This window comes from Chelonia mydas, chromosome 12 (assembly GCF_015237465.2).
Source record: "Chelonia mydas isolate rCheMyd1 chromosome 12, rCheMyd1.pri.v2, whole genome shotgun sequence".
NCBI lineage: Eukaryota > Metazoa > Chordata > Testudines > Cheloniidae > Chelonia > Chelonia mydas.
Genome location: NC_051252.2, coordinates 6,626,965 through 6,654,607, shown reverse-complemented (window position 1 = coordinate 6,654,607; position 27,643 = coordinate 6,626,965). Strand labels below are relative to the sequence as shown.

Genomic DNA, 27,643 nt, shown 5'->3' with positions numbered 1-27,643 from the left:
ATCAGTGTTATAGAGGGTGGACAATTTATGAGTTTACCCTGTATAAGCTTTATACAGAGTAAAACAGATTTATTTGGGGTTTGGATCCCCTTAGAAACTGGGTGTCTGGGTGCTGGAGGTAGGTGACCTGATGAGCAGTTTTTAGTTAAAGTCTGCACCTTTGGGGGTGTGGACCAGACCTGGGTCTATGTTTGCAGCTGGCTAGAGTGTCTGGCTCAACAAGGCAGGGTTCTGGAGTCCCAAGCTGGTAAGGCAACACACTTGGTAAGGCAACTCCTATCTTTTCATGTATTTATACCTGCTCCTGTATTTTCCACTCCCTGCATCGAATGAAGAGGGTTCTAACCCCTGAAAGCTTATGCCTAAATAAATGTGTTAGTCTCTAAGGTGACACAAGACTCCTTGTTGTTTTCATTCTAGATAGTGGGTGGGGAATGGGGCATTAGGAACACAATTAGGAGAAGCTTATCTCTCACCTGGGGAGCCTTCCGGAGAACGCTACAGACAGCCTCTGAATAATGGCTGCTATGACTCTACAAGGACATGTGATGTGACCACATGTCTTTAGACTCCACCTTGGAATGTTAGTGTTTTTCCACAGACCGCTCTGGGAACCAAGCTTTGGAACAAAGGGCTTCCTGCCATATGCAAAACTATATAAGGCGGGGAGTGACAGCACCTGCGGTTCTTTGCTCCCCACACAAGACGACTTCTGAAAACACCTTAGGAACAAAGACTGAACTGGGGGAAGTGCTGGACCCAGGCTAAAGGGATTTTTAGCCTGTGAATGGAACACATGGGGATTTCAAGCTGTAAGCAAGCGCAGCTTTCCCCTTAAGAATCTGCAGCCTGCTTGTATCATCACTTAGGATGAGAATCTGCTATTCATATCCAATCTATTTAGTATATTAAACTTAGTTTGCTTTTGTTTATTTGCTAGGTAAGCTGCTTTGATCTGTTTGCTATCCCTTATAATCACTTAAAATCGATCTTTTGTAGTTAATAAATTTGTTTTTGCTTTATCTAAACCAATGTGTGGGAATCCTACTTCAGGGGCAGACAGCTGGACATATTCCTCTCCACACTGAGGGAGGGGGCAAATTTCATGAGCTTACACTGTCCAGTTCCCTGTGCAGTGCACGATGGTATAATTTTGGGTTTATACACTAGATGGGGTGCGTGCCTGAGGAGCTGGTTATTGCCCTAGCTGTTGCCTTCCTATGCAGGGGCTGATCAAAGCACCAGCATGTAACCGCAGCTGGGTGTGTCCCTGCGTGTATGTATGTTGGTGAAAGTGCAGGCTGAAGCCTGGAGGGCTTGGCAGCTTGTCACAGCAGTACAGTGTAAGAGAGAGCCCAGGCTGGTGGGTCAGGGGGGCTCAGTAGTACCCCACTTCCAGCTGGCACCCCAGGGGAATCCGTCACACCAACATCTCTATGATTCTACATAATGAACTAGAGGAGAGTAACTAGGGCAGGATGGGATGCTATTATGTTAGAACAGGTGTGTCGATGGGAATGCAGGGATGGGGTTTATCTGTAACCTCAGTCCCAGTAAACTAAAAATTTCAAAACTGAAACTGTTGCTTAGGAACTGGGGACAAATCAGGATGTGGACGAGACAAACTCAGAACCACAGCCCCTGTGGGACCAGGAACAGATATTGCTGAGAGCCCAGATATTGGTTAGCTGACTGAGTCAGGGATGTTTCTTTTCTCTTTCTCTTTACTATTTCCAAGGTGAGGGTTCAGGTTCAGCAGATGGTGGGAAGGGAAGGGATCTTACCCGCCTCATCTTCCTCCTCTGGGCTCCCAGGACGCAGCCACGCTGTAGGCTGCAGGACCAGCAGGGCGCTACTGCAATGCTGTTCTGTAGAGCCGGCAGATTCCTCGGCCACAACTTCCTCATCCCCTCCCCCACCCCAATCGGCCCTCTGCAGGGAGCCCACCCCCTCAGCGTGGTGGGCACTCAGACCCAGTCCTACATCCAGCTGCAGAGGAGCCGCATTGGTCCCACTGCATCTGGGGCCTTCCGAAGCTGTGGCGAAGGGGCAGAACGGGCCCTGCAGAAGTGAAGGAGCAGGTAAAACCAAGCAGGAGGATCTCGGAACCCTGGGCCGGATGCTCAGCTGGTGCAAATCAGCCTACCTACCCTGATTACAATGGAGCTATGTTGATTTACACCAGATGTAAATCAAATGTTCCCTTGACCTAAATATAGATTTTGGGGGGGGGGAGATTAAAGTTATCAGAGTGTTAGAAACCAGCAATTTTTTGAAAAAAAAAAAAAAAGTCTTCTCTGAAACAGCAGAGAAAGAGAGTTATTTTCAGAGATCTTATCCTGGCAGACGAGGTGGTTTGCCATCTCCGGCCCACACCATCTAACTGGTGCGGCTTCTGTTAGATCAAATGCTGTCTGACTTAAGCCAGAAATATTCTCTAGCTGACAAGAGACAAGCTGCTGGGTCAGACATAGAGCAAGAAAGGCCCCTGCTGCCTCCGCTCGCAGAACGACGCACTAGAACCCAGGAGGTTTTCTGCACATCCCACCTGCGGTAACACACACGATGCTCGCACCGCTCCCCCACCAACCTGCTGCTTCTGTCTGTTCTGCTGTCTGGCCACAAGTCAGCTTACACAGCAAGTTGCATTATAAGGGCCACATTCAGGGCTGTCATGGGAGTCAGTGGAGCTGCACCAGCTTACATCTGGCCCATGCTTCCTCGAGGCTGAGGGAGGAGCCGTTTCCCCATCAAGGCACGGCCAATGCGGCTGCCTGCTAGGAAACTAGGAGGGGAGCGTGACAAGACACCTTGGTTATCTCCCTTCCTATAGAGCTTTCAGCGTGGCCCTTCCTCCTACTCTGCTCCTCTGGAGGCAGCTGCGGAGATCCCAGCTCTTACTCATAAGCTCTGAACCCTGGCCCTTGTCACCCACCTCACCCGCACGAGCATGCTGACAAACAGAAAAGTTCCCTCTGTCTCACACCTGCTAATGCTACTGCAAAACGGCCGTGCTCAGAGCAGCAGAGGGAAGCATCAGGCTTCGGTGCGTTGCCAAAGCCATCCGCGCTTGCCGAACATCAGTTCAACCAGTTCCACGTGTTTGTATTTCGATAGCCTCTTGAAGTACACCCCATGGTGTTAAGGGCTGTACAAACGTAGAACTAAAGGCAGCCCCTGCCTTAAAAGGCTGACAATCTAAGACAAGATAGAACAGGTGGATACTGATGGATAATGTGCCTATGGAAACACGGTAACTTTGGGGGTGGGGGGGGAAGAGATTTCCTGAGGTTTCATAATTGTGGAAGAGGGAAATTGAATCGTAATAAAGCAGAACCTTGCTAGGCTGCACCAGCATCTGGAAGACCAGCTGTGAGTTGCCACAGCCAGTGCGATAGGGTCCCATGGGGCCTTATAATTTGGTGAGTGTGTGGGGGAGGGAGGAGCAAAAATCTGTGGCCCAATTCCCCTCTCTGTAACATCACAGAGTTACACTGGTGCAAGAGAATGGAGCACCAGTCCCCTGGTCTGGGGGTGGTGATCCAGGGAATGGGAAGGGCCAGCTCTGTGGTATGCTTCTCTTTCCCCTGACCCAGCAGAAGCCTCTCCATGGGTTCACCATGGGACCAGGATCTGTAGGTGGGGAGGGGATGAAACAGCTGCTGTCTACGTCATCAAATCTCCCATCACCATCAAGCCTGTCAGCAGACCCACCCTAACTTAACGCTGAGCATTGACTTAAAGGGGTCCCCTCTATGCTCCCGTACCCACCCTCATGAGATGGGGCTCTAGGGGCAGCAGCCAGTGGAGGATGCCCTCGTGCCACAGCTCCATCTGGGACTGTACAGCTGAAGCCCAAGGCCTGGGACCCTCCCACCCTGCAGTGTCCTAGAGCCTAGGCAGCAGCCCAAGCCTGCACCGCAACGAAACAACCCCGCAGCCCGCGGCCTGCAAGTCTGAGTCAGCTGGCACAGGGCAGCCCTGGGCTTTTCTTTGCTGGGTAGACACACTCTCAGCTCCTGGAAGACTGCAAGCATTAGCACGTGACCCTGTCAGTCACTCCTGGACCCCAGCTTTGCTGCCCTGGCTGTGAAAAACAGCTCACTGGATTCCAGATAAGACTGGACTAAAGCCCTTTCTGGAACAAGGCTGCTCATGCATTCTTTGTAGTTTGCCAAACTCGTCAATGCAAAGTGTTCCAGGGGTACATCTGTCCTGGCTAAAGGAGCCCGATTCTTACTAAAGAGAAGGTGGCAAGAGAAATAGGGAAGAGAGGTGAGAGGAAAAAGTTAGGGGTGAAGTTAACACACCAGAGGACATGGGACTGGAGTAGCAAGAATGTGTGGTTCATGTCTTAGAGTTTGCTCAGGAAAGAGTAATGGGGATGGAGATGTTGCCTGGAGTCCTCTCTTCATCAGATCTTTCAGAGTCAGAAAAGAGGCCCAAGAATATGCAGATAATCTCTGGGGGCCAGCACATGTTGGTGTCACCCATGGTGGGGGATGGTGCTGATGGTGAAGGAGGATGCCCTTTGACAAGGTGACTGATTAAAGGCACCAAAGGCGCTCCCCAGAAATGGAGTGTCCTGAAGGGATGGCACCCTTGTCCCATGCAAAGCGTCCAATCAAACTAAACATCCAATAGTCCACATCGAGGCATTGCCTGCCATCTCAGAGTGATCCTGGTCTGTTGCTAGAACGACGTGATAACTCCATCAGAAGCCGTGAGAACTCCCAAGCAACAGGTCTTTGGGCCACCCAACGAACCGGAGTTGATTGCACAGGGCTGAGGTAATTAAAACCACGTTGCTACCACCACCTTTGCTTTCAGAAAGATCTGCCTGGCACACAATAATTTCAGTTTGAAACCAGGGGTAAGGATCACAATGATTTTTGTGTTTTACGTTGCTGAAGCGGGACTCCATTTCCCCACTTCTCATGTATGTGGTTTGGCAGATGCCGAGCGCAGGTGAGCGCAGAACACTACAACTTGACAGCACACAAGGTTAGTGGTTGGCTGGGCCTGGTTTGAGAAGTGAAATCAGTTTGGGGCCGGTGTTGAAGCCAGCAGCTTGGAGGATGCATCACGAGCGTGGCTTCCATGGGCCGAGAGCACAGGATGGCTTAGTGAAGCCAACGGCAGGTCTGTTTAAAACAAATAAGGAGGAATGCACTTTCACAGAGCGTGTTCAGCCTGGGAAGCTGACTGTGGGGCTCTAGATACGGTAACTGAATTTAGGAGGCGTTGGACTGCATGAAGGACTAAGGCCCTAGCTATGCCTAGGGCATCTCCCCCACCCTGGAAGTCCCTGTACCCGTTCTAGCTCAAAGTGCTAACAGCTGAATTAGTTTGCTCCAAACCCTCCCACTTCCCTTCCTTTCCACTGCGGTCAACAATGCCATCGTCCTCCCTGCCTTGCACCCTCCAAGGTTTGCGACTTTGGTGCACTCTCTCCTCCTCTCCCCACTGGATACTGTCCTTACCTCCTGCTGGTAATCAGCATCGTCTCCAAAGTCCACCCATTCCTTTCCATTCACACCACAAACTTCACGTCCAGCAGTGATCATCTCAGACCGCCGCTGCTCTTCCTCCTCCAGCCTCCCTGAAGCGCTCTCAGCCTTCCCCAGTTTCCTGCGAAAAGACCGCTACTTCACGTGAGGCTCTGACCATTCTCTGCCCCTCCTAAAAGCCATCTGGACAGCCGCCTCCTGGGGCGCCCGCTTGCAACAGGACAGGTGCTCCTGCCTCAGTTTCCCCTTTCGCTGGGGAATGCAAAAGAACACAGTAGCTCAGTGTCTAATATGCAGCCTGTCTCTGACCGCAGTGTATTCACACCCACCAGTGCAGTACTCCCCCCAAAACCTTGTAGTCGAACCATTTTCCAATTTCCACAACAAACATACCGCAGGTTTTGCCCAAGGCCGGCAAGTCACCCACCCAGAAGTCACAAGCCGTATTTTGTTCTCAGTGCCGTTAGCCCCTAAGCCAGAGCCCCACAATCCCGGCCTGCAAGTCCTACCTTTGCAGTGAAATGATCCTGCTGTCTCAGACAACGCAACACCAGCAGAGCAGTTTCAGGGTGTACAAGGGGTAAATTTTGGGGGAGATCATAGAATACCAGGGTTGGGAGGGACCTGAGGAGGTCATCTAGTCCAACCCCCTGCTCAAAGCAGAACCAATCCCCAATTTTTGCCCCAGATCCCAAATGGCCCCCTCAAGGATTGAACTCACAACCCTGGGTTTAGCAGGCCAATGCTCATGGACTGGCTCCAATGGAAAGAGGCTTTCAAGGGAATCAGAGGGGTGCTGCGACACCAGCTGTGAACAGCGTTTAGTACAATAGGCAAAAATCTGCCTTGGATCGTAAGTTGTTTGGGGTTTTTCGTCCTTTGTTTATGCAGCCTCTAGCACAATCGTGTTGTGACCGGGGCTCCCAGGTCACACCAACCAGAACTGGGCTCATCTACTCTGACAGCTAAAACGTCTGTCCTTTAGTTACGGATGAAATTAAACCAAACTTAGAGCAGGCAGAAGGAGGCATGAGGCAGAAAGTCCAGCGCTACCAAGCCAAGGACTCAGTGCTGAATTTTGGAAGCACTCTGCTGAGGTTGTGTCAATGGCAGTCACCTGGCTAGGTCCCTGCTCAATGGCTGGCAAGTCAACCTGCAGGGCGGAGCAGTACAAGTCTGAATCAACACAGGGGAGAATCGGAGCATTGTACAGGAAGATCTGGATGACCTTGAAGTGACAGAAATGGGATGAAATTCAAGTGTACAAAGTGCAAGGTCACACAGTTAAGGCCTGCTAAAAGTTTCTGCTGCAAGCTGGGGGCTCATCGGATGAGTGTGCGGGTCGATCAGAGGGAGACTATAAGCCACCAGCGTGATGCAGCTGTGATTCTAGGTTGTGTGACGCAAGGCATTTCCAGGAGAGATAGGGAAGTATTAATGCCCTTGTACAAGGCACTGGTAAGACCTCATCCGGAATAGTGTGTGCAATTCTGGTCGCCCGTGCTCAAGAAAAAAATATTTTAAACTGGAACAGGTGCAGAGAAGAGCTACAAGGATGATCAGGGGAATGCAGGGCCTGTCGTAGGGGAGGAGACTGGGAGAGCTTGGGTTGTTCAGCCTAGCCAGAGGAAGGCTGAGGGGGGATATCATTGCTCTGTATAAATACACTGCGGGGGGGGCTCTGAGGTGGCACCGAGTGTCCTCTCTCTCGGGTGCTTGGCTGGCTGGTTCTTGCTCACATGCTCAAGGTTTAACTGATCACTGCCATACATGGCCTCAGGAAGGAATTTCCCCCCAGGTTCGACTGGCAGTGACCGGGGGTGGGGGGGGGGGGCAGAGTCACCTGCCTCTGTAGCATGTGGGTGCGGATCACTAGCCAAGATTTTCTGGGTCCGTCTGTTAAATCATTTCCCTGCCGTTGCAGGAGGCCGGAGGTGCCGGTGCACCTCAGTCCCTCCCGTTTTCTGCCTGTGGCACATAACGCCGCTTCCTGTGGGCTGTAATTGGTCTCATTTCAGTCGTTAGGTGCAGCATGCGGGTGCTGGGATGTGGTGTTCTTGGCCTGTGGCACGCAGGAGGTCAGACTACATGACCTAGCCGGTCCCTTCTGGCCTTCGATTCTACGATTCCATGCTTCTGAGCACAGACGAGAGAGATGGCGGGGGGCTGAAAGAAGAGATGAAAGCCCTCACGCCACGAACGCGACTGCCCTTTAGCTGGAACAGGAGAGGCCCGAGTTTTTGCTGCAGAAATTCGTGAGTTCCGCTTCCCCTCACCTCACGTATGTGGGTTGGGTAGAGGATTACAGCCGTGCCTGCGAGAAACGTGTGGGGAGCTGCAAGGCATGGGTGTGAGACGCGAAGGGAGTGGGTTGGTGCTGGGAGAGACACGCAGCACTCAGAGGTTGCAGTGTGCGTGTGACGCCTGCCAGTGTCGAACGAGTGGGGAGCAGATGAACTTTAGAATGAGTTTAAGGACAAGGTGATCAGTCACAGATCCGTGGGCGCGCGCACACACACACTCTCACACACACACAGGTTTGCTCATAGTTCTGAGGTCCTGAACTAAGTGGTCTTGGAAATCTTGATAGCCAAGAACAGTCCTTGCCATGTTTTGTTAATGCTTTCCAGAGGAGTGGTGCTCTGGTAAGGGATGGGCAAAAGTTCCATTCCTCCTCATCCCTCCTCCTGACACTAGGCCCCTTCATCCATCTGCTGCTCAGGACCCATTCCTAGCATGTGTATGAATGGGGGGTGAACAGGACTCTACTAGTTCTTTCTTTCCCCCCTTCTCTCTTTAAAGCAGGGTGAGGTTCTGTTCTTCCAACCCCGCCCAATAACCCAGAGAAAACCACCCTATTTGCCGTCTGTTATCCCTATCAAAAGAGGGCTTGTTTGACTCTTGGGAAGCTAGAATTTGTCTCCATGGAGAGGAACAAATTAAACCGCTCCATAAAGGGTTAGTAAGTTAATAAACAGACCTAGAGAGAATTCTTCAGATCCTGGGATAAAAAACTAGGGTTAGACCCAAGCCAAAGCTCAGACCTGGATCCCAAGGTGGGCCGGGGTATGTGCTTGGATCTGGGCCCATCTTCCAGGCAGGAATTCATAGGTTTGGCTGCAAACGACACAGAACTCTGGTTTCCACACTAGATCGGAGAAAGCTGCCTTCAGCTAGAAGTTTTGTTTTGAGTTTGTGGGTTCATTCAGATGCGCCACTTTTACTGCAACACTGGGGGCGGAGTGCGGACCTCACATCCTCTCACGCAAAAGGCCAACAAGCCTCTCCAGAGCGAGACCTTGCTCGCCCCCTCCCTCCCCTCGCTGAGTGGGCAGGCTATGCGGGGCTTTCACTCCCCTGCCTTGTGGGCCTGTGTCACTGATAGGCCCTGTTGCTGGCAGCTCAGCAGGGAGGTGGTAGATACTGAACTGCCCTGCTCACTGTCCCCCTGGGCAGGGAAGGAGGCGCACTGCTGGAGCAGCTTGGGGAAAGGGAGGGATGATTCTGTTCTTACCAGCACTAAATTCACTGCAGGGGCGGTTTTAAACGCCCACTTGATTTGCAACTCTCAGACAGCTGCAGCAAGAGCCATGTTACCCTTTTCGCAGGGGCTGCCCGGGGCTATAATCTGGTTCAGGTTGCACACCAGTGCACGTACCCGGTCTCTTGGCCATGCCTATGTTAGGGGAGTTTAGAAAGATGCTTCTCCCTGCAGGAGCCCCCGTGTAGACAAGGCTTTAGCAGCCCTTTTGCCACTGTGGCAATCCTAGTGTGCACAGGGCGAGAGGTATTTTAATAATACTATCACCACTGAGCTCTTATATGACTTATCAGTAAATCTCAAAACGCTTTACAAAAGGAAGTCAGCGGATAGGGACTTTAAAAAGAGTCATTGGAAAATGCTAATTTGTTGAGTCAAAATGGTCAAGGGCTAGTTTTAACTAATTTCTTATTTCAAAAGAAAAATGGGGAAAAAAAAGTTTAAAAATCCTCAAAACATCCCGCTCTGACATTTTCAAAGTGAAAAATTCTGTTTTTTTCCCCCATTCAGAATGACTTTCCATTGAGCAATGTAAACTAAATTATAGTAAAGTGTTCAAATAAACATCAAAAATCCAAACAAGATGTTTTGATTTACCTCAGTTGATTTTGGAGGGGGGGGAAGAGGGGGGCAGAGAATGCCAGTTTGCTAACATTTGAGATGGACTTTTCATATTGATTTGGGAAAGGAAAAGTTTTTTAAAGTTTCAGAAGTTTTCCCAGAACAGGAAAACTGTTTTTTGTCAGTATCATTATGCCCATTTTACAGATGGGGAAAATGGAGGCACAGAGAGGTGAAGTGACTTGTCCAAGGTTACCTAGCAGTCCACTGGCAGAAGTGGGAATGCAACCCAGGTCTGCCGAGTCCCAATCCAGTGCTCTATCCACTAGGCCACACTGCCTCCCATGTTATGTGATCAGCATGAAGTTAAGAGGACCAGCTACCATAGATGCTGGAACTGGGGGGTGTGGGGGAGGTGCTGCTGCACCCCCTGGCTTGAAGTGGTTTCCATTATATAAAGTGTTTACAGTTTGGTACAATGGCTTTTAGCACCCCCACAATACAAATTGTTCCAGCGCCCCTGCCAGGTACCATGTACTAAAACTATAAAGTTGCTCTATACCAGTGTTTTAAAAAACACGTTAGTTAAAATGATCCCATTTACCCCAGCATGGACCGGCTCTGAAGTTGAAACCATGCTAGCAAGAAGCTTGTAATACAGCTGTGAGTTACTGTTTGAGACCTCAGTGCCCATCGTGGCACCAAGCTGAGTAGCCAGCTTTACAAAGCAGTTCAGCATGTTGAATGCTGAGCAATTCTGAACATAATGAGAATGATTGGGGAGGGGATAAAAATGCTTAAGTAAACCAACAATCATAAGAACATAAGAACGGCCATACTGGGTCAGACCAAAGGTCCATCCAGCCCAGAATCCTGTCTGCCGGCAGTGGCCAATGCCAGGTGCCCTGGAGGGAGTGAACATAACAGGAAATGATTTAGTGATCTCTCTCCTGCCATCCATCTCCACCCTCCGACAAACAGAGGCTAGGGACACCATTCCTTACCCATCCTGGCTAATAGCCATTAATGGACTTAACCTCCATGAATTTATCCAGTTCTCTTTTAAACCGTGTTATAGTCCTAGCCTTCACAACCTCCTCTGGCAAGGAGTTCCACGGGTTGACTGTGTGCTGAGTGAAGAACTTCCTTTTATTTGTTTTAAACCTGCTGCCCACTAATTTCATTTGGTGGCCCCTAGTTCTTATATTATGGGAACAAGTAAATAACTTTTCCTTATTCACTTTCTCCACCCCACTCATGATTTTATAGACCTCGAGCATATCCCCCCTCAGTCTCCTCTTTTCCAAGCTGAAAAATCCCAGCCTCTTTAATCTCTCCTGTTTAGCAGACCCTATCACCAGTGGTCTAGTCCTGTGACAGAGACAGCCTGTCCCCAGGGTCTTTGGATTGTTAGTGATTTCCAGTAAAGCTTAGTGAAAAGATCATTGCATATCCCTAGGCAGGCGGGCGTACACATGCTGTAATGGATACTAAACTGCATTGTACTGTTCAGCCACTAGGTGGCATTGTGTAAAATACCTTAAACACACCTCAGCCATACCTGGCAGAGCATTAAAGGATCTTATGATGAACACATCTGGCGTGTATAAGCAAGCTCTGTGACCAGTCCTGATCTGCTCCAAGAGTACATGATGCACTCTGCTATCCTGTTTCTGAGTCCCTGTTAGCCAAATGCAGAGGGGAAGTTAACAATAGAAGGGGCTCCCTAGCTCTGATCTCCATCCCATTATCATCTTTCAGGCTGCCACGTGCCTACATCATTGCATTGGCTCGTGCTTCCAGAGGTCGGATCTGATCACGACGATAAAGGCCAGTAAGTCACTGCACAAAGATGCCCATTGTTCTATGACGGGCAACAGGAAGCTAAAGGCCTGACTCCATCCAAACAACCTTGCTGTGCAAATAAATCGCCCGATTCTCATGTTGCTGGAGGCTGGGCCTTCACAAGTCTGTCTGAAGAGTTTCCCGTGAATGTTCTGAGCAGGACTGTGAGACACCTACAAAACCATGAGTGGCCATCCGCACCGGGTCTATACCGGCGTTTCCACTGCTGTGGCTGCGAGTGTCGATACGCAGCTCTGAGCGGCCAGGTTGGCGAGAAGGTTTTCAGCAGAAAGGCTTACAAACAGCGTGTGAATGTGGTAGCTACATGTTGTGCGGTTACAGCTTCTAGGAAAGCAGCTGTTGTCTCTCTAGACGCAGTCCACTTTGTGCTTGCTAGTGTGAACTCGTGTCCCCAGAGCGTGCTCAAAGAGCAGGTGCTGTAAGCACGAGGAGGATACGCTATATTCCTTGTATGTAACAACGGGGCTGAATCTCCGCTTTGAGCACACAACTTAAGCTTCAGCGTAGCTAAGCTTAGGTCAACCTAGCTACATGACTCAGGGCTGTGGAAAATGTTGTCCCCGGTGCAACGTAATTTGGTTGGCCTAGCCACCAGTGTATAGACATAGCTAGGTCAGTGGAAGAATTCTGACCTAGATTAACTACATCAATGAAAAACCCCCCCTCTGTCAACGTAGGAAGCATCTACACTATGGCACTCCGGCACCGCTGCCGTGTAGGCATGGTTACAGCTCCATCACACAGGCGAGCACCATAAGTGTGTGGAAGACGAACATTGTTCAACATTTATAGGGCAGTTGCCTCTAAAAGCCTGCCAGGTTAGGCCCTTCTGTACAGCCCCTACCACAAAAACACATAGCCCCCAAGAGCTGAACCATTACTTAGATGGGATGCATCCGATGAAGTGAGCTGTAGCTCACGAAAGCTTATGCTCAAATAAATTGGTTAGTCTCTAAGGTGCCACAAGTCCTCCTGTTCTTTTTGCGGATACAGACTAACACGGCTGCTACTCTGAAACCTACTTAGATGGGGACATTCTATAGCATCTTTATCCAAGGCTCTTGAAACTCTTTATGGAGATTAATTAAGGCTCTTGGAATTGGTAAAAGGGGGTTATTCTTTCCTAATAGGGAAACTGAGGCACGGAAAGGTTCAGACCAACATTTTAACTGGTTTGTCTAAAGCTAGGAAGCAAAACCCATATTTAGGCTCCTAAATAGCTTGATTTGCAAAGGTGCAGAGGAGCTGCAGCTCCATTGTCTGGCTAGCACGTTAGACCTGGGCATAGCACGGGGGCTCTCAAGGTTCAGGGACCCTTCCTGGCCAGTTCCTCAAGGAGCGACACCTAGCCGTTCACAGTTGGATAGAGGGTGGCTTCTGGAGCCTACCAGGAACGACACCTGGTTCTCCAGCCTCTGCTTGAGCTTTTCAGTGCCGCCACTCAGAGCGAGTGATGGCGCCTCAGAGCCAGATCCTGCCCTCAGATACATGGCTGGGGCTCCCTATGACAAACCATTCTCCAGGTCTTTAATAAGAAAACATACAATGCCCTAAGGGCACAGTATTTCCCAGGAAACCTCCCCTTTCAGTGCAGCCCAGTTATCTTCCAACAGGAGGCAGTCACCCCAGTAGAGAAAAGCAACACCCAACACAGACACCATTATTCATTACTTGTACTGCAGTAGCCTCTAGAGGTGCTGATCAGTACCCCATTGTGCTAGGCGCTGTACACACACAACACAAGGATGGTCCCTGCCCCAAGAACTTACCATTCAGTTAACGGTTGCACACACTGATACACATCAGCCCTGGGTTAGTGTCCAGGCTCTACAAGTAAAATCTGACAAGCCAGATTTTGAGATTTAAGGAGAAATCCTCTCCCCAGAATTCCCCTGGACCTGGGAGACTGAGAATTGGGTCCTCCCCAACCCATATACCTGTTAGCTGGTCCCAGAGTGCTCCCCAAAATACGGTTCTTGTGATCAAAGTGCCTTCTCTTTTTGTGCCCTCCTACATCCCGATTCCAGAGAGATTTGCTCCCCAGGGACCCAGGCAGGGATGAGCAGCTGTTGTCCAGAGTTGTGATGACCATTTAAGCACACCCGCTGGCATGGCTGGAGAGGAAGGCTAGCACCTCTGAGTGGTCCTGCAGAGAAGAGAAGCAGGCATTTCCTGTGTGGCAGGTAGCTCAAGGCAGACAGGTTAGATCCCCTGGCAGAGAGGCTGGTACTTCTGGACCAGATCCACAACTGGTGAGAGTCAGGGTAGCACCTTTGGCTTTAATAGAGGTATGCAAACTTATACCAGCTGAGCCTCCGACCCTCTGAGTAGGCCAGCTGGTGCCTGTGGGCAGACAGGCTGACACCTTCCAGCTGCTCTTCTCCCTGCCAACCACAAGCTGCTTTCAAATGCAGGCTGATTAGTCAGATCGGGATTGAGCCAAGTCTGCCTTGTACCCTTGCACTTCCCTGGGAGGATGGGGTGGGGGGGCGCTCAGCCCCTCTCAGGGTTAGGTCCGTATTGCCTCCCATCCTCAGTACTGACATGGGGTTGCTTTCTGGCTCTCCCCCAGCAGCGCAGTTGCAGGAGGTCTCTGCCTTGACTGGCTACCCAGCAAAAAAGGTAACCACCCGACTTCGCTGCAGCAGGTTGTGAGCCGTTGGGAGAGTTCCTCGTCCCTGCAAAAGCAGCAAAACCACCCCACGATCCCTAGCTCTTCTAGGCAACAAGTAACGGAGCCTCCCACCGCCCCCACGGGGCAACGCAGACCGGTCTCCAACCGGATTCTCCTTCAGTGGGACGGCTTCTGTAGATTCCCCCTCCCCGAGTCCTGCTGCCATCTCATGCAGCAGAGACCAAAGCAATATCAGGTTGCACACCCAGTAGTGCCCCGTCTCCCGAGACAGCCTAGAGCCGCTCCTCCTGGAGCACCCAAAGCACAGTAGCGTCCCCTCGCTCTTCCCTCCGACCTGACTCTGGGTCCCACCTCAGGACCTGGACGCTATCCGGTCCCAGCTCGCTGCTGCTACGTTAGTCGGTGTGCAGTGTCTGTCACGCTGCCTGGAGTGGCTCACGACCCTGGGTGCCAACCTCAGGGCAGACTGCCAAGAAACCCCCAAACTGGGTGCGTTCTGTACTTCGGTTTCACCAGCCAAGTAACACGCGTGAACGTCTCTGGCACTAAGACAGTCTTAATAGGGGATCACAGACAGTCCCCTTGGGGCCTATCTTGCCACCCAGGCAAGCCTGCCTCTGTGATGGATAGTCCCTTACAACAACAACAAAAATCACAACAGTATTCAGGTTACTCCCAGTCCCAAAGGACCAGTCACTCACTCCAGGTCAATTGCACCTTAGCTGTCTCAAAGACAATGCTAGTAGCCAATACTATAATTAACTAAGAAAAGAAACTTATCTACAAGGCTAAATCAGGTAAACCTACACACACGAGACACAGTCTTGTATTTCAAAAGATGATAGTAGCTGCTATACTATTCAAGCTTTACGTGTCCTTTGGGGTTAACCCACGCAGAGCAGCTGGGGATCCCTTTCTTATGCTCAGAAATCTTTGCCCCTCAGAGTGCAAGCAGCATAAGGAGAAGGCATTTTTATTTCCTTCCCTCAGCATTCAAGCTGTGATGTAATGAGGGCTAGTGCACACACCCTCTTCAGGGGTGTGGGAGAAGCAATCAACAAGAAGTCTGATGTCTGTAGACTTTCTTTTGTTGTGGAGGAAACAACATCTCTTCCGGTGAACTAACATTTCACACTTGGCAAAGTTTCTCCCCAGTGGTGGGGGGTTTACAGTCTTAGCAAAGATTTTAATAGTTACAGAGCTCGCTCACTTTCTCCACTGCAGCCCTGGGGCCAGAGGAGCTCTGTGACCCCGCCAAGGCCAAGTACTTGCGGATACATTTATTCAGATGGCTCCAAGCACATGGATTTTGGTTGAAATGGTGAGTGTGTACTGCAGTTTATTTCTATGCATATGATGCATGTGCTTTTGTTGATATGTTTTAATGTGTATAACATGTGTTTAACATACCCCTCCAAAATCAGTCAAATTTAAACTCCCACGCATGCCCCTGAAGTGAGGTTAATACATGCAGCATCCTACAAGCGTTCCATCAACTCTAAACACATTCTTATAACCAGTATCTATTGTAACAATATTAATACACAGGTAAGCCAAACTCCTTTCCAGTCATGCATTTGTCAGTGAGGCCTGGGGCCTTGGCCAGGTGAATAAATGTGCAGCCACTATTACTCTGGGACATTACAAGTTAAAACCAATCAAGGACTAATCACGTTTTAAAAAAAAAATGTATCCAAACACTTTAACAGGGGAAAGACAGAGTTAACTGAAACAGGGTTATAACTGGTAAAGGGCAAAGGCAGGGGAACCAAGAGGAACAGGGTAACCACCTCAACAATAGTCAGGGGCCACCAATCCCAGCAGTGACCAGGAGGCAGATGGCAAACGCATGGATAGCCAGCACAGAGCTACCAAGACCCACAACAGCCAGGATGAGGGTCATGACCCACATGAAGCCACTGAGATGAGAAACAATTAGGAAGGGGCCAGCAATCCTAGCAACAACCAACATGGCACCATTGATCCCAGCAGTGGGCATCAGGGAGCCAGTGAGATCAGGATTGGGCCATCCAGACCAATGATAAGAATATAAGAACAGCTCTACAGGGTCAGACCAAAGGTCCATCCAGCCCAGCATCCTGTCTTCCGACAGTGGCCAATGCCAGGTGCTTCAGAGAGAACAGGTAATCATCAAGTGACCCATCCTGTGTTGCCCATTCCCAGCATCTGGCAATCACAGGCTAGGGACACCCAGAGCATGGAGTTGCATCCCTGACCATCTTGGCTAACAGCCACTGATGGACCTATCCTCCATGAATTTACCTCATTCTTTTTTTAATCCAGTTATATTTTTGGCCTTTACAACATCCCCTGGTTGACTGTGCGTTGTGTGAAGAAGTACGTCCTTTTGTTTGTTTTAAGCCTGCTGCCTATTACTATCATTGCGTGACCCCTAGTTCTGGTGTTATGAGAAGGAGTAAACAACACTTCCTTATTCACTGTCTCCACACCAGTCACGATTTTATAGACCTCTATCATCTCCCCTTAGTCGTCTCTTTTCCAAGCTGACCAGTCCCAGTCTTATTAATCTCTCCTCATATGGAAACGGTTCCACACCCCTCATCGTTTTTGTCGCTCTTTTCTGAACCTTTTCCAATTCCAATATGATGAGCTACTGAGATCAGGAACAACCAGAGATGGCTAGTGAGCCCGGGTGGGAGCAGTGGAGCCTAGCCCCAGCCAGCAAGGAGCCATCTAGACCAGCCCCAGCCACACGGGGAACCGGAGGCATCGATTCTTTTCGATCACTTTCCTAGAGCTCAAGTGCTGACTCCGACTGGGTGTTGCTCTGCTGGAGCTCACGAGCTGCCCTGATCCCAGATCAAAGCCCCATGCAGTGTTCTTCATTTCCCCACAGAGCAGCTGTAGCCAACCAAAAAAAAAGCAGTGTTTTCTCTCCAGGGTGGCATGGAGACTGGGAGTCAGGACTCCTGGGTTCTGATCCACACTAACTAGCAGGGACACCTTGGACATATCATGGAACTTCTCTGTGCCATACTTTCCTCCCAACTGCAGAATGGAGATAACTACCTACCTCCAGAGGTTTGGGATGCTCAATTAGTGTATGTAGAGCACTTCCAGAGCCTGGGACCACAGGCACAAGTAAAGGGTTTTTTATTTATTTATTTTACAAAGGATCCAGGATGTTTCCCCACCCCAGGTCTCTCCCACGCCAGCGGGCATCCCCCTTTTGCAGCCTCAAGCTACTCCAGCTCTCCCCTCTTCCTCCCCATCCTTGATGACCCTCAAGTATGCCCCTCATATCTTATCAGCTTGGGAAGTGGGGAAGATCGCAGATCCTCAGTGAGACATCCTACCCCTCCCCCCACATTGGCCATAGCTCTCTAGTCATGAGTCCAGCTCATTCTGCCATCCTCGTGGTCCTCCATCTCTAAGTTTGCTCTGGCCCCCATTGGTGCTCACCCTACTAAGTTGAGGTGCTAGCATGGGAGCCAAAGGTCCTTTCCTCAAATGTCCAAGGCCTCCCCTTACCACATCTGCCAGGCTCTCCTGCCTCAATTCCCCATTCTCCCTTGGCCTGGCCTGTATCAGTTTCCAAATCTGAAACTAGTAATTAAACAGGCCACGGTCTGTTGCAGGAAACATCTTGCCCCACAGCCCTTATGGGAATTGGAGTCTTTTGCTTCCAGGTCGAAGGGGAGCTGTTCAAAGAGTGCCTGGAGCCACATGCCACGGATGCTAGTCACGTCACTGAATATGCTTCGATACCATGGTGATAACAATACAGGAACCTAAAACACAGTCCAGTCCAACCCCACAGTTATCCAAGCAGCACTTGGGAGAAAAGCTGTCTGTTAAACTTTCAGTATCTCCACTACTTCAGTTAGAGAACAGAAGGCTTCCACTTGTTGTCTTTAACAATCAAGAGAAACCCCCCAATCAAGTCAACGTAACTCACATTAAACCAGTGTTGGTCATTATCCCTCTCTGTAGATACAGTGGTTTTTGAGTCAGCAGCCTCCAGTCTGCAGATACCCAGGAGCAAGGTCATATTTGTCAGGTGTTAACTCACAGCAAGAAAATGTTTAAACGGGCTGAAAAATAATCTGTCCCCTTCCCAACAAATCTGGTTCCTCTGACAATATAGATGCTACCAGCTTCCTAGTAGCCCATAGAGTCTTCCCAGACAGGCAAGATAAATATAAGCATTTCAGGCTCTCTTTAGCCATGACAAAGAAGCAATAAAAGGTAAAAACATAGTTAGTGTCTCCTGCAGTTCATCTTACAAAGGATAAAGGGGAAAAAAAACCTAAATTGCAATGATATCACCCAAGAGCCACTGGGCTTCAAAAACCTTACAGTTCTAAGTCACCAGAGCCCCAGTCCTCTGTTGGTCAGACTCAAGGCTCCCAAGCTGAGCTAAGGCCATTAGCTTCCTTCTAAAAGTTCATGACTGGAAGGAAAAGAACCCTCAGGGAAGTCACCTTCATGGCCCAGAGAAGAGTCCTCAGGTCCATCACATCACCCCCTGGCAAGAGAATACTTTCATTTGGGAGGGGTCAATTCTAAGAGAAACATTTTTAACAGGTAACACCACAAAGTGAACAGATCTGAGGGGTGGCTCTAGGTCCCTCAAATTTAACACACTCTGAGGTGCAGCCACTCTCATAAGGTCCAATCACTGTGGACTCACAACCAGATCAGCCAAGTTATTTAGGGGCATAACACCCATTGAGTTCAGTGCGAGTTGGTTGTCTCAGTGCTCTGGAGCATCTGTAATCAGTGGCAAATATACCTTGACTTCAGATGAAGCAGGGGCATCCTCGGCCTATGGTTTCCTTTTGAGACAGCAGTCAACCCTACACGAGTGTTGTAAGACCTGATTGTATCTATCAGTTCTATGAACTACCACATTACAAATAACTCACTTAACCTCAAAAAGAAAAGGAGGACTTGTGGCGCCTTAGAGACGAGCAAATTTATTAGCGCATAAGATTTCGTGAGCTACAGCTCACCTCATCGGATGCATGCAGTGGAAAATACAGTGGGGAGATTTTATATACAAAGAGAACATGAAACAGTGGGTGTTACCATACACACTGTAAGGAGAGCAATCAGGTAAGGTGAGCTATTACCAGCAGGAGAGAAAAAAAACCCCATCAGATAGGGATCTGAAAGTCATTCTGTTCTTTAAAGTGCCACAGGGCACACTTCATCCCCATTCTTTCATACCCCTGAAACCGCTCAGACTCTGTCCATTAAGTGGCAACTCCATAGACTCATTTATATTCCCCACCCCAATACAGTCTCATGCAGTAAGGTATTTACAGTGTCTATTGCCCTTTCTCACAAGGCCAGTGAAGAACAATGCTCACCTTTCCCACACAAACTAGACTCAGTTAGACCAGATCCTCCCTCCTCATTACCTTCCGGTGTCTTCTTTTATATCCCTCAGCTATTGCTAATTGGTTCATCAGCCCTCCTAGCCTGATCAGCTAATCAGTTGCACAGTCCCAATCTGCCTTCTCCCCAGGGAAACTGGTTGGCGCCAAAGTGATCAGAGCCGGTTCCCCGGCTAGTTTCCAGCCCTCTGTCACAAACAGCAATAAAACAAGTGATTTGAAATGTTCTTTTCTCCTAGGCTGATTCTTACTCATACACACAATGGACGGAGCTGATTGCCTAATACATAGAATACAGGCCTTATCTTTGATCGGGGGACTGTATCCTGTACTAGCAAGGATGGAATCAGTGATTTCAGAGGTTCGTTCCAACTCTGAGGACTCTGGAGCTATTTGAAGGCAGACAAGGGGAGAGGGGGTGTTATGATTTGTTTGGCTGGATTTTTTCGTTGCTGTTGTTCTTTTAATGCACTGCAGATTTACAGGGGTCCCTAACTAAGGGCAGCAAGCCAGTCATGGTGACCTGAAGATAAAGACTCAGCGGGAGGCTGTGACATGAAAAGGTAAATGCTGCATGGTGGAGCCCACGCTGCAGGTCTCAGAGCCTTGTATCCATTCACCTTTAAGCACACCCCAGTCCCTGCTTATATGTGGAGTGAAGCTTACAGGAAACAAGCGCTTGGAGCAGGAAGAGCCCCCCCGGGGGCACCTGCAGGAGGCGAATGGGAGCGATGACAGTCTGAAATCCCTACGGAGTGAATGCCCAGGACCTTTGCTAGCAGCCTCTAGCCACCAGAATTTAAAAAAGGGATTACATTTATGACAATATACATCAAGACTAACCCATCGGAAACGAGAGGAGGGGCTCATTGCTTAACAACATTCTCACCAAGAGCCAAGCAGGGGACATGTTAATGAGGGGGAGCAAGTCAGGATGGCTCAATCGCTGGGATGCATTTAGGCGGGACAAGGGTATCTCCTGGCCCTTCGGGCGATCGCTGCCTCTTGCATACACACCAAGCATTACTGTAGCTGCGGTGCAGGCACTTGACCATCTCCACGTCAACCGATAACAAGAAAAGCTTTCCTGGGATAACTAAAGAACAGGTGATGCTGGTGACTTAGCAGGAGCAGGTGCACCAGAGATTACCCACAACTGCAAAGATTACAAACATCTGTTGCTATATAATTTCTCCTGTGCGTGCGTGCTTGGTACCTTGGGGACAGGTTCCCCACAGATAAAGCCAAGCAGGACCCGTCCTGACAGCATAACCAGCTTTAGGATTTTACCCCTGCCCTGCAGTTTCTGATTTCCAAATTCATCCCTTTAGTCCTCCCCGCCCCCACACCATCCCAATCCCTTTCCCAGGTCTCCGCAGTCTCTTAGCCACTCAGCTTCCTATCATAGAATATCGGGGTTGGAAGGGACCTCAGGAGGTCATCTAGTCCAACCCCCCTGCTCAAAGCGGGACCAATCCCCATATTGCTCCCTGAAGGATTGAACTCACAACCCTGGGTTTAGCAGGCCAATGCTCAGACCACTGAGCTATCCCTCCCTTCTTTGCCCTCCTGCTCTCCTCAGGGCTCTCAGACAGCAGTAGACTCCATAGCCCCACATGGGATTCAGGGCCATCCCATAAATTCAGGAGGTGTTGGCTCTACCCCTCTAGGTTTGTAGTTTTGCACTGCAGAACAGGAGTGAACAAGTCCCCAGACCTTCTCTCTGAGTCAGTACGCTTCCCTTCAACCACATTCTCCTTCCTGTTATCTCCAGGGCTGGCTTCTTGATTCCCTGCCCTTTGGTTGCATTGGCTTGTCTTGTGCCAATGCGTCAGGTTTATTTAAAGGTCGAGGATGTAGAGGTGGATGGGCCTGAATCAAGTCCTTGGATCTGAATGCTCCTGAGCTTGGGGCAATCTGGATCCGGATCCACCCTCTGTGGCTCAGGCTCAAGTCAAGCTAAAAGCCTGTTCCAGCTGAGTTCCTATTTCCATCCGCCATCTCCTCATTCCCCACCCTCCTCCTATCCACCTCCCCCATCACAGCTGGCTTTGATCTCCGCCCACATGAATTTGCTCGAGGGCCACGTGCTGAGGCACAGAGAGACAATTGTGTGACTGACTGTGCTGAAAAACCATCTGGTTGCATCTGCTGCTCCCTCTCTGTGCAAGAACGGCTGCACTTCAAAGGAGGATGCGTTAGCCATGGTCATGCATGGGCTGTGCGTTACCAGTCACACTGCAGGGACACTGGCAGCCGGTGTGTTTGGAATCCCCTTGGGAGATCTTGGTGGGCACAGTCTGAGGCAAGAAGTTCCTCTTTCTCATGGGAATGAAAATGTTTGTGTAATTAGAACAACACAAGCAGCAGTGCCATAGAACAGCTCAGCCGTCTCCTTCCACACAACCATGTCACAACACCGCCAGGGTAATGCACAGCAACACAGGAAAGACCAGTTAGAAGAAGATGTGGTTACTTTAACCTGTATGGCAACTGCTGTTCTTCCAGATGCATTGTGCACATCTGTGTTCCTCTGTCGGTGTGTGCATGCCCAATGCACTTGACCAGGAGACTTTTGGGCCAGCAGTACTTGTTGGGATGGTGCATACGTCCTTTCTGAGTGCCCTCCTGCTTACAACTGAGGGTGTGAGGTTCCTTCGCCACTGAAATTGTGGTATTAATAGGCTGGATGGAGGGTGAGCCATGGAGTATAGACGTGCACAACGCATCTCGATGAACCACAATCACTGTACAGGTAAGCAGCTATTTATTCTTTTTCGAGTAATCGTGCACGTATATATTCCACTATTAGTGATTTGCAAGCAGTGCTCCTTCAATGGAGTCTACTCAAACAGTGAGCATGGAACTACCTTTCCAAAGTTTGCATCAGCTCTAGATGCTTCCCTGAGAACACTATGAGTGAACATTTGTATCAAAGACCAGTCTTCTGCTTGCCAAGTGTTTAGGACTGGAACATTGCTGAGAAAAGCCACCGAGTTACTTGAGCCCTGGAAGAATGATGCTGTCCCCTTTGCCAAGTCATTACATGTCCTGATGCCAGAAGATATCCAGTTGGAAATTCTTTGTGCTGATACGACCTGGCCTCTCATTCTCTCTGAGTAAGCCACAAAGAGCCTTGTTGAGGATCTAAATTGTGTCGTCCTGTCTTTGTAAAATGAGATTGCCCTGGGGACATCCAGCAAACATAACCTCTCCTCGTCCCCATGAGCATGCAGTTTCAGAAAGGATATTGGCAAATATTTGACCTGATTCAGGTGGAATTCTGAGACCGCTTTCAATAAAAACAATGGGTGAAGCCTTAATGAGACCTGGCCCTTACACACTACAGCATATAAGGGCCTTGCCATTAAAACTTGAAGCTCTCCTACTCTCCTTGATGATGTTATTGCCATTAGAAAGACTGTCTTAGCTGACAAATGGAAGAAAGAACATGAAAGCCAGTGGCTCAAATGGTAGTCGCATAAGTCTTGCCAATACTAAATTAAGGTCAGGGGAAGGCACTAGTTCCCTTAATGGAGGTTAATCCCTTTAGGCATTTTAGAAGACTTCCCACCATAGGATGGGAAAAAATAGAATGCCTATAGAACAGAAGGTGACTGGAGAACTGGCTGCAAAGTGGACTTTTATTGAACTCATAGAGAGACCTGATTGTTTTAAGTCTAGTAGGTATTCCACAATATCTTCCTTGGATGATGGCTAGCCCAAATCGAAAATCCCCCCTGCACTCCCACCCCACTTAGCTAGGTGAGTTGCTCTGGTTGAGCTTTTCCTGCTGTTAAACAAGGTGTTCTGGACACCATGTAGGAAGAACCTCTGAGGATGTTAGCCAGTCAAAATCCACACAGTGATGTGAGTGAGGAGCTGGGTGAGGACTTTGCCGAGATCTTAGGTGATTCAGTCTGGGAGAAGTGGCAGGCTTATGGGAGGCTGTATTGGAGGAGTCTGAAGATCTGAAAAACAAAATTTCCTCAGCCATGCCAGAGCTATTGGAATCATTCTGGCCTGATCTTGTTTCAATTTTCTGACGACTTTGGGAATCCTGGGGATGGAGGGTATGAATGCATAAGATCTGAGCCCCAAGGAAGCACAAACGCATCTGTTAGCAATCCTGGGCTGTGACTGCCCCGGCACAGAAGTGATGACATTTTCTATTCTCCCTGGTAGGGTTATCGTCCAAAAGCAGGGATATCCCCTTTATTGAAAATCATCTTAACTATTTTGTACATCAGAGTCTGTTCATGGGCTTGGATGGACTTCTGCACAGGTGACCTGCTCGAACACTCTGCACTCTGAGAAGATGAGATGCCCTGAGGGCGATGTCGTTCCAGATGCAGACGCACCAGAGGATAATGGGCTGATTAAGGTAAAACATAGCAGTCGTATGATCTGTCATTACTTGGGCTGGGAAGGCCTTTGATAGATGGTAGGGAAACTTCACAGGCATAAAGAACGGCCCACAGCTCCAAAATGGTTTTTTTTGGAGAGCTGATTCTTGGCTGGACCAGAGACCCTGAGTCTCTATGCTATCTAGATGAGCTTCCAAGCCCAGAGTGGATGTGTCCATCACTCACATCTTTGATGGAAGAGAAGGGGAACCGCATACTTCACTGTGCAGATGTTTTCCAGACTCCTCCACTGACGTAACAATGATACGATTTGAGCAGGTAAGGAGCTCAGCATGTCCAGAAAATGCTTGTTCAGCTGATACGCAGACCTCACCCAGCTTTGCATGAACCTCAGGTGACATGTGACACACTGAGTCACATACGTGCCGGATGCCATGGGGAGCAGCAGCCTCAGACAAGAGCTCCCTGTGGTTCTCGTTGAAATTACAGATTGGTGCACAGGTTTAGTAGGGACTGGAATCTTTCCAGGGGCTGCAGTTGTAGAATCGAGAATGGCCCCAGTGAACTCGATTCTTCGTAGAGGGAATAGTATCAGTTTGTCCTTGTTTATTTTCAGACCCAGCTGTGCAAACAGGGACTGGCTCTGACGGACGCTGTTTGTCACTTGATGCGACCACAAATCAACCAGTCGTCCAGAGATGGGAATATCTGAGTCACCTGAGATGTACTGCTACCTCTACCATGCACTTTGTGAGACTTCTTGGGACTGATGAGAGGTAGTGGTCGTCCCATACTAAAAACCTGAAGTACTTTCTGTGGCTTGGGTGGATAACCGCATCAAAATAGGAATCCTGTTGGTCAATGTACCAATCTCTGGGATTTAAGGATGGGGAAACGGAGGCAGGGGACACCATCCTGAATTTTTGCTTATTGGTAAGATGTTCAACTTCCTTAAGTCTAGGAACCCCTCTCATTTGGGGTGAAAATATCAGGAGTAGAACTGACTTCCCTATGGTATAAAGGGCCCCCTCCCCTCCAAGAGCTAGAAGAAACTGCAGCTCTTGACGCAGGACAATTTTGTGAGGAGGACCCTGAATAGGGAAAGGGGAGGATGCTGGGGGTGGGGCAAGAACTGGAATTGGAGGGTGGATCCCAGTTCCATAAGTCTCTAGAACCCACTGATTAGTGGTTATGAAGTTCCAGGCAGCAGAGAAGTGGTACGACAGGTTTCCAAAAGGAGGGGATGGGTTGGGAAGATCCAGAATAACTGGTGCGCTGCAGCCAAATTGGCTGCCTTGAGACTGATGGGTCGAACATATTCATGCCAAAGCAGAAGGCTTCCTTAGTGGAAATCTGTGCCACTTTCTGGAGGAGTCAGGTGGAATGGAGGGCTAACTATGGTGCTGTCGAGGTTTGCCTTGCCTCCTCTTGGGGGCTAGCTACTCACGTACGTAGCCAGGGTCCCGGGCGGGGCTGTACAGCCCATGCTGCTGCCCAGCTTGCTGTGGCTTTACTCCTGCTGTTCTTCCACTAATTAGATCAATGCTCCATCTGCTGCCCTCCCACCTCTGATTGCGGTGGAGACATACCCTTTGAGAAGAACTCTCAGATACTACATTTGTCCCTACCATGCCCTTCACCTAAACAGATGAGAAAGGCTCCACTTTTTATTCACAGAAAATTGTTATACATTTAATGGCAGAGGTGTGGGAAAAGAAGGAAGGATTGGATAGTGAGGCCACGCCGCAGCGGCTGCCCCGTCCCAGGGGGCTGGGCCTGGGTCCCCACTCCAGGTGTTGCAAGCTGGCCCACGTGGTTGCAGTGCCACCTCGCATTGGCAAATCCACCCCTCCGTGGATGGAGATGGGGGTGGACGGCCAGATTTGTTTGGCATTGAGACCTAACACGCTGGGTCGCAAAGCAATTCAGGTCTGACACATCCACCCCTCCATCTACAGCAGGGCGGGTGCATGAAACCTGTATGGTGCTGTGACCATGTGGGCCAGGTCGCAATGCCCGGAGGGAGAGGCGTCGCCACTGTGTGGGTCATGGGTTCTATTCAAGTTCACGATTACCATGAGCACCACACCAAACTCACAGCCTGACAGAGGAGGCATCTCGTATGCCTGCCATTAACAGGCACGAGTGCCTGGCAACCTTTAGAGACATGTTAGATACGTGTGTAAATGGCCATTAGGGCCATTTTGCGTTAGGTACGGTAGAGTTTGAAAATAGAAATACAAGTGTACAAGACTTGGGAGGAGATGTGGTTAGATGATTAACAAAGAAAGCGAATGGTTCCTGTAGTCTGTAAATTGCAAGATCAAAAGGAAATATTAACACTGAGAAGAAACTTCGGTGCAATAATGTCATTGTATCTCTCTTTAAAGTTTGCGGTAAATTGTCTAAGAGGGGCAGTTTTTAAAACCTGGGGACTTATGCGTGACTAAGCTCGAACCAGAATTATTCACAAGGATTTCCTATAGAGGAGAACAAAGGAAACATTATCAAACCCAGACTAACGACTGTGCAAACTCCGATTTACACAAGGACAAACTGCTGATAAGCCAGGAAAAGCAAGCTTTGCAGCCAGCTCCGACGGAGGAGGTGGGTACAAAGACATTCAGGGTGCATGCGCCAGCCAGCCAGGTGCTGCTGGCTAAGAGTCTCGGGCCAAGTGCACTAGGCGTGCACACCCCATCGGTGAAATGTATATGTGCACAAGCATTTGCGGAACAAAGAGCTGCTCAGCCAACAGCCCCATACAGCTATTATAGCAAAACCCTCACGTTAGATAAGGGTTGGCTGGGGACCATGGTAAACTCAGACAGTTAAATAGCTAATCATACCTCTCTCTCTGCCTCCCTGGGCCAATCAAAGATATGACCTCACCCACCCTGTCTACCACACACCTGACTTCTTTCTCTTCTCCCTCCGTCCAAGAGAGCAGGGAATGTACAGCAGCCACTGAAGTCGGTGGCGACTGCCCTCTGCCATGAGACACGAAATGCAGTTAAGTCTCTTCCCACGGCTCCTGTGCATCACACCTGTATTATGTGGTGCCAGAAGAAAACAGAATCGTGGAAAAAAATGGGGCAGATGAAGCCTGAATAGCTCAGTTGGGACAGGAACCCAGCAGAGAATTGGAGCTGGGAGTTGACATACTCCTAGCTGGAGTCAAGTGGCCTGGCACGAGTAGAGAAAGGGGGAAATCTTCCAAGCTGCTCTGGCCCAGAGGTGCTGGAGAACTACAGTCCAGTCCCTTCCCTGGGATGCCTACAAATCATTACTCTCTGGCAGCGATTGGGCTCACAGCCATGTCTCACCTTCGTCTCCTCCCGGGTTGTTTATTCACCTGTTGCACGTTGTCTCAACCCTAGACTGTGAGCTCTCCAAAGCAAGGACTGTCTCTGTGCTACTTGTGTGTAGGGTGCCCCATACAGTCCTTGATTGGGGTTTTTAGGCACTCCCACAATACAGACAATACATACATTAATTCATAAGAATAATGGAGTTGCCAACGTCCAGGTACTGGTCCCCCTGGGCCTGTCTGCACTGTGAAACTGACTGCACAGGTACAAGCCAAGGCTACGGCTCGGGGCAGGGGGAAGAGGAAGTGTCTTTTAACTTGGCTATAACACAGTTAACACGGGACCAAATTCACAGCTTGAACTAGGGGGGAGGGAGAGCTCAGTGGTTTGAGCACTGGCCTGCTAAACCCAGGGCTGTGAGCTCAATCCTTGAGGGGGCCATTTAGGGATCTGGGGCAAAAATTGGGG

At 49.5% G+C, this 27,643-nt stretch overlaps 2 long non-coding RNA genes across 2 annotated transcripts; one reads left to right on the top strand and one right to left on the bottom strand.

Annotated features, from left to right (window-relative positions):
- Nucleotides 1-1,980: 1,980 nt before the first annotated feature.
- Nucleotides 1,981-20,809, bottom strand: LOC122462572. The gene is made up of 3 exons (XR_006285212.1): nt 19,471-20,809; nt 5,484-5,631; nt 1,981-5,144 (listed from the first exon to the last, which is right to left on the bottom strand). It is a non-coding gene; the product is annotated as an uncharacterized LOC122462572 (long non-coding RNA).
- Nucleotides 7,364-26,270, top strand: LOC122462571. The gene is made up of 3 exons (XR_006285211.1): nt 7,364-7,765; nt 23,748-23,881; nt 24,481-26,270. It is a non-coding gene; the product is annotated as an uncharacterized LOC122462571 (long non-coding RNA).
- The last annotated feature ends 1,373 nt before the right edge of the window (nt 26,271-27,643 follow it).